Here is a 16,735-nt window from a genome sequence, read left to right on the forward strand (position 1 = left end):
CCTGCCATTCAGGTCATGTCCCCAGAGCAGTTTGCCTTTCTCACTGGACCCAAGAGCTGGGGGAGGGAAGTGCAGACTCTGGAGTGGGCTGGAAGGCTATATCTAGACTTCCTGGGTTTATCTGAAGAGACTTGCTTCTTCCCAGTTCTGTTTTGTCTTGGGAGGGTGATGTGCAAGTTTTTCCCCCCAAAACAGATGAGTGCCTGGAGTGACTGTCACACATTGATGCCATAAATGTGCTGGTGGGAGAGGGCTCCTGAGGACCCCGAGTGCTGTCTGCTTATCTCCCTGTCCCCCCTGGGTGCCTCACACTCGCATCTGTCCCCGTGTGGAGAGGGGCGGCCAGAAACAGAGCCAGGCACCCAGTGACTGCTGAAGTGTCAGTTGTCGATGACATCTGATGCTGCTTGAGGAATTCCAGCCACCCCAAATCAGCATGTTGTTTCCTGTCTGCTTTATTTTGGTTTGTGGATCATCGCTGAGACGCTGTTGATATTTGGCCCAGAAGCACTGCAGATAGGATGTGGCAGCAGCGGCCGGAGGAGCCTGCCTGGAGAGGGTTCTCTTGTTTACTTGCTTGACATCTGCTGTCACTTTCATACTGAGAGGTTCAGCATTGCACCCCACCTGGAGTGGTGGCAGGGAAAGTGCCTCTCAATGTCAGGGCCCACTGACCACGGGGGGAATGTCACCCAGAGGATCTGAGGTGCTTCCTCAGTCATGGGGCAGGAAGGGGTGGGGACAGCCAGGCTCCTGGGTGCAGCTGGCAGGAATGGGTCTGCGGCCCTTGGGATTCGGGCTCTGCACGGCCAGCCTCAGACTCAATTCAGGGAAGGTTCTGGACCGTGCACTGACGGGTCAGGTGTGGAAGGAAGGGGTTTGAAGATGCTGCTTGGTTAGACATTCTCTCTTTTGTGCTTCACTTTAAACAAGTGAGAGGAACGCCCAGCTCAGCTGAGGATTAGTGCAGTGACCGAACATCTGCTGTGTCTTACCCCATGTGGAAACTGGGTATTATTAGAACCTCAGAGCACCCCCCGCCCCCGCCGTTTGGGGGCTGTAGCGGTGAGGACGGGCAGAAAAGCCTGTGCACCAATGGTCCAAGTCCCTGGACGTGGTTCCAGCTCTGAGAAGCCCGTTTTCCCTGCTCTCTGAGGGTCTTCACTGGCAGTGCTGGGCTGCAGGAGGGAGACATTTGCATGCAACCTCTGCATCCAGGGCGCACAGGCAGCAAGGGCTTACCCACAGCACAGGCTGGACATCGTCCTGTGTCTGAGCAAAGAAACGGTCAAGGCTGTGATGCTGACTTAGAGCCTGGGCTGGAGACCCAGATGTGAATTGTAGGGGCTGGCTTGGGGCTTAGTCTTGTTCTATGGTTAGTACAAAGGGATGATGGGGGTCCCCGGCATGGTGGGGGTGCCTTGAGCTCTCCATTTCTTTCCTTAGTCCTCTGCTATGGCCAGTGTCAGCCCTGACTTGCCTGAGTGCCCTGGCCTTGAAGGCATGGCGAAGAGGAGGAGGGGCAGATGTGCAGGAATCACAGGCGCCCTCGCTCCCCTTGCCCCAGAGACCCCGGCCTGGCCGCCCATTCATCTCTGAGCCTCGTCTCCAGGCTTACTGGCTGCGTGCCCTTTCGCTGCTGCTGGGCTGCTGGCCGGGTGACCCAGGGCCAGCGTCCTCCCCTTTCATGGCCTCATTTTTCCATTTGCAAAATGCCGGCAGTTATTGTCTGCGGCATCCGGTGGGAGCTGGGAGCTCACGAGACAGTGCTGTTCAGGCTTACTTAGCGCCCGCCCCCTCACTTTCAGAAAAAGACAAAGAGAAAAATTCCCCCTAAAGTGAGAACAGTCAGCGATGCCGCTGTGTTTGTTGCTGAGGGAAAACGCAGAGCATTCTGGGGGGTCGTTCTCGGGGTGCTGGAGAGTTTTTCAGGAGTGGGGGCCTTGGCCTCAGTCCTTAAATGGTTTAGGACATAAGATGGTGCTTGTTTGCTGAGAGCTAACGGGAGAATGGGGAGAATCTCTTCCTTTTCCCTCTTTCCCTTTCTTTTCCCTGCCACCTTTTGCAAATGAGATAATACAGAAGAAAGTGCCAAATGAAAGTAAGATTTTCTTATTGCAACTGTTCTGAGTCCTTGTCCTGAAGAGCCTGTGTCTTCCCGCACTTAAATTGTGCCGTTATGTTGGACGGCTCTGCACACCCGAGAATCCTCGCTGAGGTCTATCTTTGGTAACAGCGGTGTCTCACGCCGTGTAAGACTGAGCATGCTTCCTCTGGGCTGATTGAGGAAGTGTGCTCCTCCGACTTTCCATGAGTCAGGGCTTCAGCCCTGGGGGCGCAGCCACTTGAGGGTTTGTCGTGGCGACGGTGAAGACCCCGTGGTGGGGGCGCTGCTGCTCGGGGTCGTTTTGGGCCTGGCGCTGCTGTGGACCCTGTGACGTGGCTTGGCTTCCCAGTGGTGTTCCTTTCTCCACGGCCCTTACGACTTGTTTTTGAAAGTGTCATCTGGGTAAACGTGTTAAGAGCAATACGCAAGGGTGTTTTTCTCAAGCTAGAAAAGAAAAAAGAAAATCCTGGCTTTGCCCTCAAGGTGAGAAAAGCCCCCTCCCTGGTCTGCGTGTGGGTCTCATAGTTGGGTTTGAGGGCAGGATGGGCCTGCTCGGTGCCGCCATGTGAGGCGAGCTTGCTGGTTCCCTGATGCCGACCTGCCTCCCTGGGCCCAGTGCAGCGGCCCCCAGGCTCCACGAGGCTCGGCACACGCTCCTGTGTGCCTCCTCTGTGAGATTAGAGCTCGCCCCCCGAGACGGTGATGCCCATTTGGATCCAGCCCGTGCGTACGTTCAGGCAGATGAGCCGCTGCAGCCTGCTGGTGCCCAGGCGGGACCCCGTGCCCGCCCTGCACCTCACTACAGGTGTCACCCCCCAGGGCAGGAGGTCCCTGGGGCAGGTGGAGCTGGTGGTGGCCAGGGGTTGCTAGTCTACACTCCTTTGGCTGATCAGCCTGGTGAAGAGGCCCCAGACCACTGGGGTGGGAGCTCAGGGTTCTGGGTCCACGCTGCTGCAAGTGTGGTTTTTACCCCAGTTTTCTGCGTGGGAAGCATTTGCCTGCCCATCGCAGGGTCTGTGAGGCTCAGGTGATGTGGTGGTCCCACCTAAAAAGTTGAAATAGTTGTTGGTAACAGGGCTTCTTAGGGTTCATGGAGGCCACGCTCTGTGAACAGGAGGGTGACAGCAGTGACAGGGGCGTGTCTGCGTGTGCATGTGCGTGTGTGTCCACGTGTCCACGTGCGTGTGCACATGTGTGTGTGAGATGGTGTGAGGGGGGCCGTGCTGGCCACACATGGATCTTGGCTTTGGGGGTTTTGTGTTCTCCTGGGCTCTCTGATGCTAAAATTACCCTGGATATTCTGTTAACGGAGCTCAGCTCACGGTGCTATTTTTAACCCCAAGGCCTGCTGTGCAGCAGGCTCGGGCCCAGGCTGACTCCAGCCAGTCACTCCAGGTGTCACCTGGGAGGGGGTGTGCTGACCTTGGGGGCAGATCTTACACTCTGGTGCGCCTGTGTCACGTCGTTTCGGCTGAATTCTCACAAGTGCACAGCACTGATGTTGGGGAAGCGAGGGTCCTGGTGTGGCAGTGTCCACCCGTAAGGGAGCTGGACACTCCCCCGCGTTGTGCAGGGCCTCCTCACCACTTCGGACTGTCCGTCCTCCTTTCTCCGTGAGCTTGGACAGGAGGCGGTCACTAGTGTGGGTGGGGGGACCTGGCTGCTGGCTGCTGTGGGTGGGCGGCAGGGAGCGTCTGCGACAGGGCCGTCACTGACCATGGGTCCTGAGGCAGAAGCTGGAGAGGACAGGATTCGCGAAGATGTGGTCTTGAGCAGGACACAGACGTCCAGAGCCAATTCTCTGAGCAGGGCCACCTGCAAGCCCCACGGCCCTGGGCTTGTCAGGAAAAGGCGTCAGGTAGGTGAGCAGAGCCGGGCCTTGTAGCCGGGTCATTTTGCTGGAAACAGCATTTGGCAAAAGATGTTTGGATTTTCATGTGTAAACACTCACCCCTCCTGAAGGCGTCTGGGGGTCAGAGCATCAGCGCCTCACGCTTCAGCCCCAGTGCACGGGCTTAGGAGGGAGGTGGACGTGTCTGCTGACAGTGGTAGCAGCTAACACTGGGGCCTGAGGTGTGCAGGTCACACTTGAAAGTGAGGGTGCTGGGATTGGGTCCAGGCCTGTCCAGGCCGCGGACACGGGTGAGCCTCTGGGAGGACGAGCCCCTGGGAGGATGAGCCCCTGGGAGGATGAGCCCCTGGGAGCCCACTCCACAGAGGAGTTTGGGACCTAAGACTGAGTCCAGCCACTTTTCTCGCCAACTCTTCAACTCCAGACAGACGTCCTAAGCCCACTCTGCCTCTGTTTCTTCATTTGTCAAAAAGGAGAGTAAGACTGTTTTTGTGCAGCTCAGGGGACTCGAGTGAGCAAAGGCACATGGAGGTGTTACCACAGGTACAGTTTGAAGCTACTTGCTCTGTTAATCTTGTAACAAATGAGACCCAGCTGAGCAAGTCAGGAGAGCCTCGTGTGGCCTCTGCGGGGGTCCCAGTGTCAGACGGAGTAGGGGTCTGTGTCTGGCTGTCCTGATGTACAGGAATGTTCAAAGAGCAAAAATTGGAAACAAAGTAAATGCCACTTGAAGGGTGATTATGCTATGGAGCTTCCAGAGCCTGGAGTACAGTGCTGCTTTCGGAGAGAGCTGGAGCCTAGCCAGGCCAGGAAGTTCGTGGGGCCGACTGGAGAGAAAGCAGAGAGGCTGTCAGACCCCTGGGAGGGTGGGGGGCACAGACACATCTGCTGATGGGAAGGGAAGACTACACCTGCCGCTTGGACCCCGAGCTAGGGTGTGGAAAAACTGTCAGAAGAGGGAAGGAAGCAGGTTAAAAATAAGTCTGCTTGAAAAAGCAGGACCGTCAGCACGGTGCGTGCGTGTGGAGTTACAGAGGTAGACAGGTACATGGAGAGGTGACGGTCACAAACTCTTAAGAAATGGAAAGAGCAACATTGTGCAGAAGCTGCCAAGGCCCAGAAAGATGAAACAGCTTTCCTTTCCCAAATTGCACAAGGCTCACCCTGTGCAGGAAAAGCTTGGGGTCCGGACTGAGTGAGTGAGTGATGGGCTGGGCACTGGGGCTGCTCAGGGCTAGGCCTGGAGCCAGCTCAGACCGCAGGCAGGTTGGGCTGTAGTGGTGTTCAGGAAGCTCTGACACAGATGAGAGTCGCACCATCCACACCGGTGACGTGCTTCTCCAAGTGTGAGGCAGCTTCCAAAATTAAGTTAACACGCGCGGACACTGGTATGCACGCACATCCTGTGAACATCCTTAGAAGAAAGCAGATGAGTGTCTCCAGATTCTGGCATGGCAGCTCCGAGGGCCGGAACCCAGGGGTGGCTCCGTACCGGGTGGGGCTCGCCCCCCTCGGCACCAGTGTCTGGGGAGCCACTGGTGTGAGTGTGTACTTTATCTTAGCTGGAACCAGTGGGTCAGTAAGGTGACTGTGAGATCACAGAAGAACCCCAGTTCTGTGAGTGTCTGTTTCCTTTGGCGTGCTTCTGCAGGGTGGGATCCCGGCCGGGCTCACTCTGTCCCGAAATCTGGCGGTGTTACTTTCAGTTTCGAGTGAGCTGGAAGTGGGCAGCAGGGATGTCAGCTTCCCAGTGACAGCCCCATTGGCGAGCGCTGCCTGTGGACCCCTGAGACCCACTGGGGGCCGGGAGGAGGCTGGACTGCACTCAGGGTTAGGGCAGTGCGCCCTGCCCTTCTCTCCACAGTCAGTCCAGGAGTGACCCGCAGCCCTGTTTTCCCCTCTTCACACCGCTTCTGTCCTGTATCTGAGTAGTGTCCCAAGTGTAAACAAGGATTCTACGTGGCCCCTTGGCCAGCGGGATAGAACCCCAAGATAAGCAGCGTCACCGTCTCTCTTGGACTCGGAGAGACTCAGAGCCTGGAGGCTCAGTCGCCCACTGCTTCCCTGGAAGGGCCGACCCCGTCCCTGCCCTGGAAACGGCCCTGTGCTCTGCGTGGCAGCGGCCGGTGCCCGCGGGTGTGTGCTGGTCTCCAGGTTCCCCGGCCGCCCTCTGGGGCTGACAGGATCCAGGACGGGCCGGGCTCCTGGGCCTCAGGGGTGTGCCCGAGGGTGGCACTGATGACTCGTGTCTTTCTTGGAGCTTCGTTTTGAACTCCATTGCGGGCCTGTCAGGGTGTTCTGTGTGTGGGGTGAGGCCTGTTCCCTGTCCCTGGTAAGGGGCCACACGGAGCAGCCCCTGGGGCCTATCTGGCTGAGCCCACCGCTGGTTGAGGACAGCTGCACGCACCTGGGATCTTCTCCAGCTCTGATTTGTGTTTTTTCTTCTGAGAAAAAAGATTTCATTTTCCTTTTTAGTTCTCATGGGAGGTACTGGAATGGCCAGTTTGTCTGATTTTCTGGACACTGCTTTCACGCTGCTGGTAGGTCTTTGCTTAGCGAACCGTGGACACCTGGGGGAGCAGTGGACGCCCTGCAGGACGCGATCGTGTCAGAGTGCAGTGTGCAGGCAGAGTTAATACCTGGCCTCTCCTCTGAGGCTCAGAGGAGCCAGCTCACTTCTCCAAAGTCACACAGCAAGAGAATCTGTGACTGCCTCCATCACCCTGTGATTGCCACGGCCCTGGCACTTTCATGGTCAGTGGGGAACAACCTTCTTGGGCGTGTTACCAAATCACTTCCTCAGTAGATGGCTGACTTCCCACCAGGCCTTCTCCTTCTAGAGAATCTTTAATGAGCATTTATGGGATTCAGCAGAGCAAAACCTTCACACAAGCCTGTGATCCTGAGAGGCCAGAGCAGCTCGGAGCTCAGAGCCCGCTGACACACCTCCCAGCCGGGGGTCCTGAGCTGCCGGAGCACCCAGGCAGCTTCACCCAAGCATGAGCTTCAGATGGGGGCTGGGGGCCATGTGGACAGCCTGCAGGCCCCGTTGGTGGTGAGGGACCAGTGTTTCCTCCTAATGCCTGCTCTCCAGCTTCTGACCATCTCCTCCTCCTGCTGGGGTGGAACCCCTCTCACCTCCAGGTCCAGATGTGGCCTTATGCGTGAAAGCCCCCTGGGCTGGGCAGGCAACAGATAGGAGGGGTGGAGTGGGCAGTTCACCTCGGACATTTGGGAAGGAGGTGGCTCAGCCCCAGGTCCCCAAGCCTCTGGGCATCTGCTGATTTTGGCCTGGCTAAATGGGGGCTTTCCAGGGCTGGAATCAGACTGTGATGCAGAGCTGTTAGCAGAGATCCAGGAACCTGATGTGGTTCCAGAAATCCTGTCAGTGTGTGGACCCCAGGGGACCTGGCCAGGCTGGCTTCTTGTGTCGAGGTCTGCAGTGGGGTGCCTGGACGGGGCTGGTTTCCCACGGCCGTGGGGTGAGGGCCAGGGTGGGGAATTCCAGACTGTTCGGGGCTGCAGCTGGAAGGCTCAGCCTTCTCAGGTGGCCCTGCTGGCCTGTCCTGGGCGGTGGCCATCATATAGCCGGGTATTTTATCTTCTTTGTAGGGGTGAGGCGGAAAACCACCTATGTGATGTTCACAGGGAGAGCACACCCCTCCGGTGCGCGGAGCGTGCAGAAGTGGGGGGTGGTTTCCTGGGGCTGTCCCCAGGAGGAGGCTTTAGTTGAGGGAGGGCGTCGTTTGTCTTTACCTTCTTACGAGGCCTCCTCTTGTCATCACACGCTGTGCGCGCACACGGGCATGCACACAAACACACACGGTACACGCAAGGCTCCACCCACATAGACATGCAGAAGTGCACACAGCATGCACACAAGGCTCACGTGCACACGCAGGCATGCCTACGCAGGCACACGTGCACACACATGCACACGGGCATGTTACTGTGGGGGAAGAGGCCTAGGAGGCTCACAGCAGCTCCCGTTGACTCTTTCCTGCTGGCCGAGCTCCATGGCATCAGCGAGCTGGCCTTGCCTGCTGGAGCTGGGTGTGTGGAGTTTAAAGATGGCTCCTGTTTCTTAAGCAATTCTTAATCTTCCTTCTGCCCGACGTGGCAGAGGCTGCAGGCACACTGCAGGTGCCACGTGGCTCTCGTGGGCCTGATCCTCAGGGGCCTGCGGGAGTGTGTTGAGGGCGCCTGCGGTCTGAGGACCCGGAGGGTGGCTTTGCCCTGTCCCCGCCGCCTGCTTTGGGACACCTGCCTTTCCACTTTCTATGACTTGAGCATCTTTTCTGCAGTTGTTTCTGATGTTTTAAATATTTTGTATTTGTATCAGAAACATTTCACTTCTTAGGCCCAAGCCTGGGTTTTCCCTGTGGCTGTTTCTCCTATTTGTTCCTGGGCTGTCTCCCTCCTGGCCGCGCTCAGGTGTGTGTTCCCCGTCTTCAGCCAGCTCTGGGGGCCCCAGGCTGGCTGTGCTGAGGACAGTGAGAGGTGAGAGGACATTAACCTGACGAGGGAACACTGCAGCTGGGGCTGCGTGAGCCTCGGCAGGGGAGGGGGCGAGGTCAGCTGCCGGCCCCAGGGGCAGCCCCCGAGTGACGGTGGGAGGTGCTGCACTTCCTTCCCGAGTCCCCGTGCCCCCACCGCCCCCGCGGAGTCGGTGGCACCCCTTTCTCTGTTCACCAGCTCCTGCCCCTCTCTGCTCCGCCTGTTGTGGGGGTGAGTGTCTCAGTGTTTGGACCCAAGAATACGTTCCTGCATGTCCTGACCAGAAGTAGTGCCTGTCATGGAGAGAGAACCCCTGGTCATTATGGTTTTGCTCAGTATGTTGACTGTCTGTGTATTCTGTTTCATGTATTCCAGCGTCCTCCGTGGAGAAGCCTTCCCCTTGGCCTGTGTTCTTTCGGTCAGGAGCGAGGGGTGGTCAGGAAGGAAGAGGGGGCAGGCAGAGCCCGGCCGCTGAATTAGACTCTTTTCTGTCTTTCCACCAGCTCACTAATCACTGGAATTAGTAGCGATGTGGTTTTGTGTTTCCTCTCCAACAACCAGCCACCCTGCCCCTCCTGCCCGAAAGGCTTTCCTTTTGGAAGCTGTGCGCTTGGACCCAGCCGTTTTGTGGAGGTAAGGGTGCTGGCTGAGTGGGAGTATCTGCTGACTTCAGAAGAGAGGGCTGGCAGAGGCCAGCCAGGCCCCTTGTGTGCTATGGAGCCAGGTGGCCCCCCGTACACATTGGCCTCTCGGGGGCCGCCAGCACCCCAGCTTGCTGGGCTCACTTAACTCCTCAGGCGTCATCCCATGAAGCAGAGCAGAAAACCAGTGGAGCTGGGAGTTCTCTTAGGCGTGCTGGTTCCTGGTGACTGGCGAACCCTGCTTCTTCCTTGAGAGTAGACTCCACCTGCAGGGCCGGCGAGTCTCCCATCCGCTTGGCCGATGACACCCGTGCTGGGCTCACTGCAGCCGCGGGCACCAGGGAGCCAGTGTGGCTGGACCACAACTTAACTTCAGTGCCCAGGTTTTAAACCAGGGCACTGCCCCCCAGGGGATGGTTGGCCACGCTTGGGGCCTTTTCTGTTTGTCACACTTGGGAGAGGGGAGGGTGACCTAGTGGGTGGAGACCGCCCCACAGCTCAGCAGCTGATAGCGCACTGGGCATAGTGGCAGCACTGGGAGGAGGGGCACTGGTGCTGGGAGCAGCTAGACCTGGCACTTCCCTGGTGGAAAGATGCCGGCAATGTGGACCAGGCAGACGCTGCGTGCTTCTTTAGGTGTGGACGAGGAGGGCAGGAGCCTGGGGTGGGGGCACTGTGGCCAGGCTGCTGGTGACACTCTACAGCCTGCCTGCTGTGTGACCTATGGCAAGTCACTTAACCTCTCTGAGCCTTAGCTTTAGTGTCTGTAAAATGAGGCTACTGACAGGACTGTAAGAGCGTTGAGTGTACTGTCACCGTCTTTCCAGCTCACTCATGTCACGCAGGAGGAGAGCAGGCTCAGAAGAGCTCTGAGACCTGCTCGGGGTCACAGGGTTGGGTCTGTGAGCCGAGGGTGTTTTCGTGAGCAGTCAAGAGCACACCTGGGCTGGCGGATTCCTGGGGAGGATGTGGCTGCGCGTGGAAGGGCTGGGCTGGGCGGGTGTGAGCTTGTGGCCTAGCCGTGTGTTCTGTGCCGTCACCCGCCCCCACGGGGGACCCCAGGGTTCCACTCCTCCCTGGCCCGTGCGTCCTTGGAGTGCTGGTACGGCTTGAGGCAGCTGGTTATGACTTGAAAGTTGAGTGTTAGCCAGGAAGTGTGGCCTCTGACTTGGCGTCACCTTGCAGGAACACGTCCATCTGCAGCAGCGTGTTAGGTGGCCGAGCTTCCCTGGGGAGCAGTGAGAGCGGGAAGTCGGGCGGAGGGCTCCAGCTTCCGGGCCGGTCGCAGAGCACCTCGTGTGGCTGAGAACGTTCTTACAAGGTTGTGTTTGTTTTCGAGGAAACTGGAAGGAGAGCAAGCACCCCGTTTGACACTGTGGACTTGAGGTGATAGTTGACAATTCTAGCATGTTTTGAATCCTGTAACTTTTAAAAAATTATAGATGTAAGTCATTCTATGGTTTTATCTCTGTGACCCAATGTTCTTATGACAGGAAGTGGGCATTGATGATCAATGAAATGTCTATAGGCTCTTGGACGCTGTCTTGTGGTTCCTGCACCTGGACCATCCAGCCCCTGGGACACAGGAGCTGCCAAGCAGGCCTTGCCCAGGCTGAGGGGGGAGGTGTGTGCGGGGCCCCCAGCCGCCATTTCTGCACTGACGTTGCCCTAAGGTGCTGCTCCTGCTCTCCCGTGGGACAGAGGTGTGACTACGGGGCTGCTGGATGCAGCTTTGAGTTGCAGGTGACCCACCAGCCCGGAGAGCCCTCTGTGGGCTGGCAGCATTTATTCCCAAGTGGCCCACGCTGTGCCCCCAGCAGCACTGACCTCCCCGGGGGCTGGGGGTGCTCTCTGTGCAGACACGAGCCAAGGAGGAGAGTCACAGCACCCCAGGGTCCCCTGCCCTCCTCAGGGTCACTGCGTCTATGATTCAGAGTCTGCTCCTCCCACACGTGGAGGTACAGCTGCTGAGAAACCACCACCAGGCAGGTTGGAGGGAGGTGTCTAACCCACTCTCAGGTTTGTTCTAAAAACTTGCCTAAATACAAGAGTAAAAAGAAAGATTAGTGGAGAATGAAGAAAAACAAGTTGCTTTTATAAGTAAAATCAAATACATAACCATGTTCCACTCATCTTGGCCTGTGCAGTTTAAAGGCCAGCCAAGAATGAGGCATTTTTCAGAGGTGGGGTGAGGTCCTGGCCCATTTTGCAGGATTGAGCAGGTTTTGTGGTCGTTCCTCGAGCGTCCCAGAGCGAGGACCTGCCCCCTTCTGTGGCTCCTCTGCTGATAAACTGTCTGGGCCCTCCTGTCACATGTGCAAGGCTGAGATGACCCAGAGTCCTTTCCAAGATAGTTTTGGACTCAAGTCTAGTAAAGGAAACCCCAGGAAATCCAAAATAGACGTTAGCACGTGACGAGAGGAAAGTCATTTTAAGCTCCGCAGATAAACCGTGGTTTGGCTTTCTAATAACGCAGCCAACGTCAGGTCCTTCAGGGCCCAGCGCCCTGGGCATCTGCCTGGCACATCGTTGGTGAATTAAGGAATATCCTGCAAGCCCAGAGATCTCCAGTGAACTGTCACCATCCTGAACTTTGGATAACAGAGGCTACCAATCTGGTTTTCTCACTGGCACTTTTCTCTTTTCAGAAGTTTGTCAAAAGCCATGGGGTTGTTCCCTCGGGGTAGCAGGGCCCCTCAGGTAGCGGGGCCCTGGTCGTCAGCGCCCTTCAGTATGTTTCTCGGACGTTCCTTTGGTTCCTGTCACCGGCTGCAGTGGAGGATGCAGGGGCCTTGTGGGAACACCCCAAGCCACAGCTGCTGGGTTAAGGTAGGGTGTGCAGAGAAGGGGCCCTGCTGGGAGAGACTCTTAGGAAGGCCTTACCTTGAACAACCCCCACTGTGAATGCAGACTTGGAAAGGACCGGCCTCTGGTGTGGTGTGGCTGGAGCTGGTGTGGCTCGTGGCCCAGTGCTGATTCTGCCTGCCTGGGACCACCCTAAGCCCTCCCTGAGTCAGGACAGCCTTCCCAGGTGTCCCCCTCTCAGCCGTGGTGCCCCCCGCCCCCCCATCCTGTGTCCCTCCGAGGACAGGGTCTTCCTCCTGCTTAGGTTCTCCTTTGACACCCTCCGCACTGAGGGCCGTCCCCTCTGCTTCCCCCTAGGAAGGAGGCTGCCGGGCCCCCTGGAGGTGGCAGAGGAGGGCCCTGCAGCCGGCAGCAGTTGCAGCCCTCTGCCCCCCTCGGGTTTTTCCCCATCCACCGTGAAGACCCACGCCCCCACACGGAGCTGGGTGCTTTCGGCCTCTGCTGCTTCTACTGCAACCCCCACCCCACCACCCCATTCTCTGGAATTAAAGGGAGGGTGGGCTGAGGGTCGAGTGGGTTTAAGTCGGTCTGTTCTGTTTGGAGTCACTGCTGCTGTGCACTGTGAGCCGGCCAGGGCCCGGGTGTGACGAGCCCTCAGAGGGACCGGTTCTGCTGAAACTGCGTCAGGGAGGCCCTGACTGCTGGCCTTGGATGGAGGTTTGACAGCCTCTGCTGTTACTTGTGAGGGGCTTTGAGCAGCTCGTGCGGTGAGAGGCTATTTTGGAAAGGATTGTCACAAAGGTAGTTGAAATACTGAGCTTTTCCTGGGTGTTGCTGAGAGGCTGGTTCTGTGTGCGAGCTGCGGTGTGGGAGGTGGTGCTTCTTCCCCAAGGACACCAGCTCTGGGATTTTGTCTCAGCTTGTTTACGGCATCAATTTCTGCTCCATGTTGCAGTTATCACCATTCCAGCCCGAGTGGTGATGGGTAGCCCCACACCTTCTGCGGGCCTCCCTCAGTGCAGGCCCGGCCAGGGCCTCAGAAGAGTACCGCTGGCCCTCCCACCTCTAGGGTGGGTTCTCGTGCCCCCCACAGGCCTGGCCCAGGGGTCAGCTTGTTAGTGCTCAGAGGGGTGTGCAGTGAGGCCCTGTCCAGGCCTCCCAGGTGCGTGGAGGCCAGAGCCCGAGTGTGTGCGTCACACACCGTGTGGAGCCCAGACAGCTGCTGCAGCCTCGCGGTCCGACTGGCACCTGGTGCTGCAGAAGACGCACACTCAGGCCCGCTTTGCGGGGGTCACTGCAGACGTGTGCCCCTGGAGACGCCCACGGGGCCCGTGCCCCCTCTGTGTCCCGTGACTGGGAGGAGAAGCCCACGGCAGGGGGCAGGGGGAGTCCAGCAGCAGCCCCCAAGCTGGCCGCACATCGCCACCCTAGAGAGCTTTACAACACCAGTGTCTGGTTCCCCAGCCAGGCTGGGGCACTCGCACTTCCGGAGCCCAGGAGTCGCAGGCAGAGGAGGACGGCGTGAGAGGTGCGATGGGCGGGGTGTCTTCTGCTGCATCATGTCCCCTGTCCCCTTGGTTTCTGTTTCAAGGTCTCAGCCCACATGCTCCTCACTCACCCCGAGGTTGCACCGACTGTCTTCTGGGTGCTGTGTGCATGTGTGTGTGTGCGCGTGTGTGGTGGGGCACGTGCAACTTCACTGGAGAAGGTTTGGCAAATGTGGAAAAGCAGAGAGAGAATCCGGAAAGTTGTAACTCCACGTCGGTGCCATGTGCATGTGGGCGCGGCTGGATGGGCTGCTGAGTCACAGGGCACGCTGATGCCCCGCCTGCCGACGTCCCATGGAGTTCAAAGCTGTTGGGACCCCTCAGACTGGGAGCCCCCTGTGTCAGAGGGCACCCCTCCTTGGCATCTGGGACCTTCGGAAGCTGGAGCCTGCAGACGGCGTTCAGAGACCCCAGGACCATAGTTTCTTGTGTGGATGTGCTCGACCTCGCTGCCATATTAGGAGTCTCAGCCGTGAGAGAACGTGACTCCGCTCCTCAGCCTGTGTCCACGCAGCTGACCCGCCTGCATGGGCGAGCCAGGGGCCCAAGCCGGGTGGACTACCATCTCTGGGTTCTTGAGCCGCCGTTGGTTTGGGATTCAGTAGCCATGACCTGGGTGTGGATGGGGGCTGAGCTCCCGAACGGATGCTGGAGAGAGGTGGCCGTGAACCAGCTCTGGGTGCTTGGGTCAGTGGGGAGAACCAAATGCAATGTTGTGACTAAGTGAGTTAGGGACGCCAAAGGGACAAAGGAGAAGGTGCCCACTGCCTCGAGTGCCTTTGTGGCCCAAAGCACTTTTCACTTCTTAGAAGTCAGGGTGGATATGAGGGTCGGGGCTTTTCTGTGGGTTCAATTTAATTCATAGAGAATTGTGAATTGGCCCTTGGTTGAAAAAAGCAGACGGTCTAGGCCAGCCAGAGGCTCAGATTCTGGGAGCTAAAAATAGAAGTGGTGGGGCGGACAGGCCCAGACTCCGCACAGCCGACTGCGGCCAGAGAGGCTTCCGTAAAATGAGCTTTAATCAGGCAGCGGTGATTAAGCGGAGGGGTGGGGGGTGGATGGTATAAATTCAGATTACGACAAATTAAAGAATCAATGTGGAATGTCCAGAGTTGGTTTGTTAGTGTCACTAGACTTTAAACCAGAAGAAGTTGTTCGGACGGTGTAGGGCTGAGGGGCTGCTTTGTGGGTCGGTTAGTGTGGAAGTGTGGTTGTAAGCTGGAGACTAGCCGGTGACAGATTGTTGCTTTGCACGTGTGTGGTCTTGCAGAAGATGGACGTGGTCAACTCTTTACAACGCTGTCGATATTCTTAGGTCCCCAACAGGCAAAAAATGTAGAGGCTATAGAGCAGGCCAGCACACATGAGGGAACCTAGCTGGTAGCAGAGCCGGCGCCTTCGTCCCTGGGGAAAGTGTGGTTCTCAGTGAATGGAATTGCCTTCATTGGCCGTCTGTCTTGAAAAGAGTCACATTCTAACTCACACCATATAAAACCAATTCCATATGGATTAAAGATTACAAAGTGAAAAAATAAGACAAAAATACCGGGAGCATTTTGGAGAATATTGTGAATGCTCTCTGGAACCCGGGGGAACTTGTACGTCGTCAGCCAGCTAAAAAGATGACAGATCTGATTCCATGAGAAGGACGATTCCTGTCCAAGTGACAGCCTGAAGCAGGCGTCCCACCTGCTGGCTCACGGTGGCCGGGCCCTCATACCCTGAGACAGGCCCAACGGGAGCAGGCGCAGGACTGGACGTGTGGCACAGACGCCCACCTGCAGCCCCCGCCCCCCGGTGGGCGGACCACCCCCGGGTCTGTGCTGGGAGCCCCCAGGCCCCGTGCATGAGCTCCTCCAGTCCCAGGGGAACCACAGCCGCATTCCTCTGGTGCTGTGCTGGTCTGACCCCAGGGCCTGGAGGGCCTGGGCAGCCTGGAGGGCCCGGTGCACTGGGCACGTCCTACGGCGGCCCTCCTGGGGAACGCGGCATTCCTAAATCCACTGGCAGAGCAAGTGTATCAGGTGGCAAGGAGAGAAAAGCTTCTGGCAGAGTCATGCAGTGTGGTCCAGTTTTGGGGACCAACGTAAGGACCCCCCCACACGCAGATGGGCTGTGGGGTCACGAGCAAGGTCTGGATGTAATCGGACCAGACAGTGCTGGTTATATCCTGGGGGGGCGCTGGTTAGGGAGGGTGGTGAGGGACTTCCTGTGTGTTCTTACGTAGCATTACTGGTTATGTGAACATGTATTTCTTTTGTAGTGAAAATGTTTAAAATAGATAAATAAAAAGGTTTTTTTAAGCATCGAGCCTTCAGGACAGGCCTGCACCTGCTCCCAGTGTGTGCGTGGGGTGCCCACCGTGGGCCCGACGCAGCAGGCGGCTTCCTACGTGTGCCATAGTTTGGGCCGGGCTGGCTCTGGAGTGAAACAGAAAACAATTCACAAAGTCATTAAATCTCCGTTTGCCGGGACTCAGCCTCTGAGGGTGGAACTCGTCCCCAGTGGGGTTTGTGAGTGAGTTTCTGATTTAGGGTAAAGTGGGTATTTACTCACAAAGCTCTGAATTATCCTGCTTCATTTTGCAGTTAAACTTGGTCATGACAAATGGCCTTCATTGTTACACATAATAAATTGACTATGTCGGTGTTTTGTGCAAAAGGAAGGAGTTGTTGGCAAAAGAGATTAGATCTAAAATTTTAATTTACAGTAAATCTCAGATGCTATTAAATTTATAAGCATTTCTGTTTAATTATAAACATAATGCATATTCTATAGAAATTTTGCAAAAACTACTTCTAAATTTTCAAGAATGAGAAAACAGTGAGTCACTTCCTCATTGAAAGGTTTGCCGCTGTAACGTTTTGGTCCTTCTGTTCAGTCCTTTCCTCTCCATTGTTGCTGAAGATACACTGTGTACACATGCACTTACTAGATATCAGATACGCAACTGTATCCTTTGCATGTTCACTTCGGACCTTTCTGTGTGTTTCAGAGAGCCCTTCATCAGACCCACCTCTGCGTGTGACCTCCCGTGTGTCCTCAGTGTGCCCGCCTGGCCCTCTGGGCCCTTGCCTCTCCTGCACACGGGGCTCTGGAGGCCGGGGATCGGGCTGCGCTCTGTCCAGTGTCAGAACCAGTTCCTTTTCCTGACAACACAAACATTGTTACAATAAACATTCGCCATTCATAAACCTCTGTCCTGCCCCTGGACTTAGGGGGAGCTGCTGTCAAGCTGCTGCCAGTGAAAATGTGAGGGGATTTCTCTTTCATTGGCAATGGCCCC

At 57.0% G+C, this 16,735-nt stretch overlaps 1 protein-coding gene across 3 annotated transcripts in view; it reads left to right on the top strand.

Annotated features, from left to right (window-relative positions):
- The window catches only part of RASA3 (RAS p21 protein activator 3), a 78,146-nt gene that overhangs the window by 933 nt on the left and 60,478 nt on the right, over positions 1-16,735 (top strand). Inside the window, exon 2 of one of the 3 annotated variants that reach the window (XM_064492919.1) lies at positions 8,960-9,089. The exons of the other annotated variants lie outside the window; for them this stretch is intronic. The gene's annotated coding sequence lies outside the window, so the exon portion shown is untranslated. The remainder of the gene's footprint in view (positions 1-8,959; positions 9,090-16,735) is intronic. 3 annotated transcript variants of the gene reach the window in all.

This window comes from Camelus dromedarius, chromosome 13, assembly GCF_036321535.1.
Source record: "Camelus dromedarius isolate mCamDro1 chromosome 13, mCamDro1.pat, whole genome shotgun sequence".
Lineage (NCBI taxonomy): Eukaryota > Metazoa > Chordata > Mammalia > Artiodactyla > Camelidae > Camelus > Camelus dromedarius.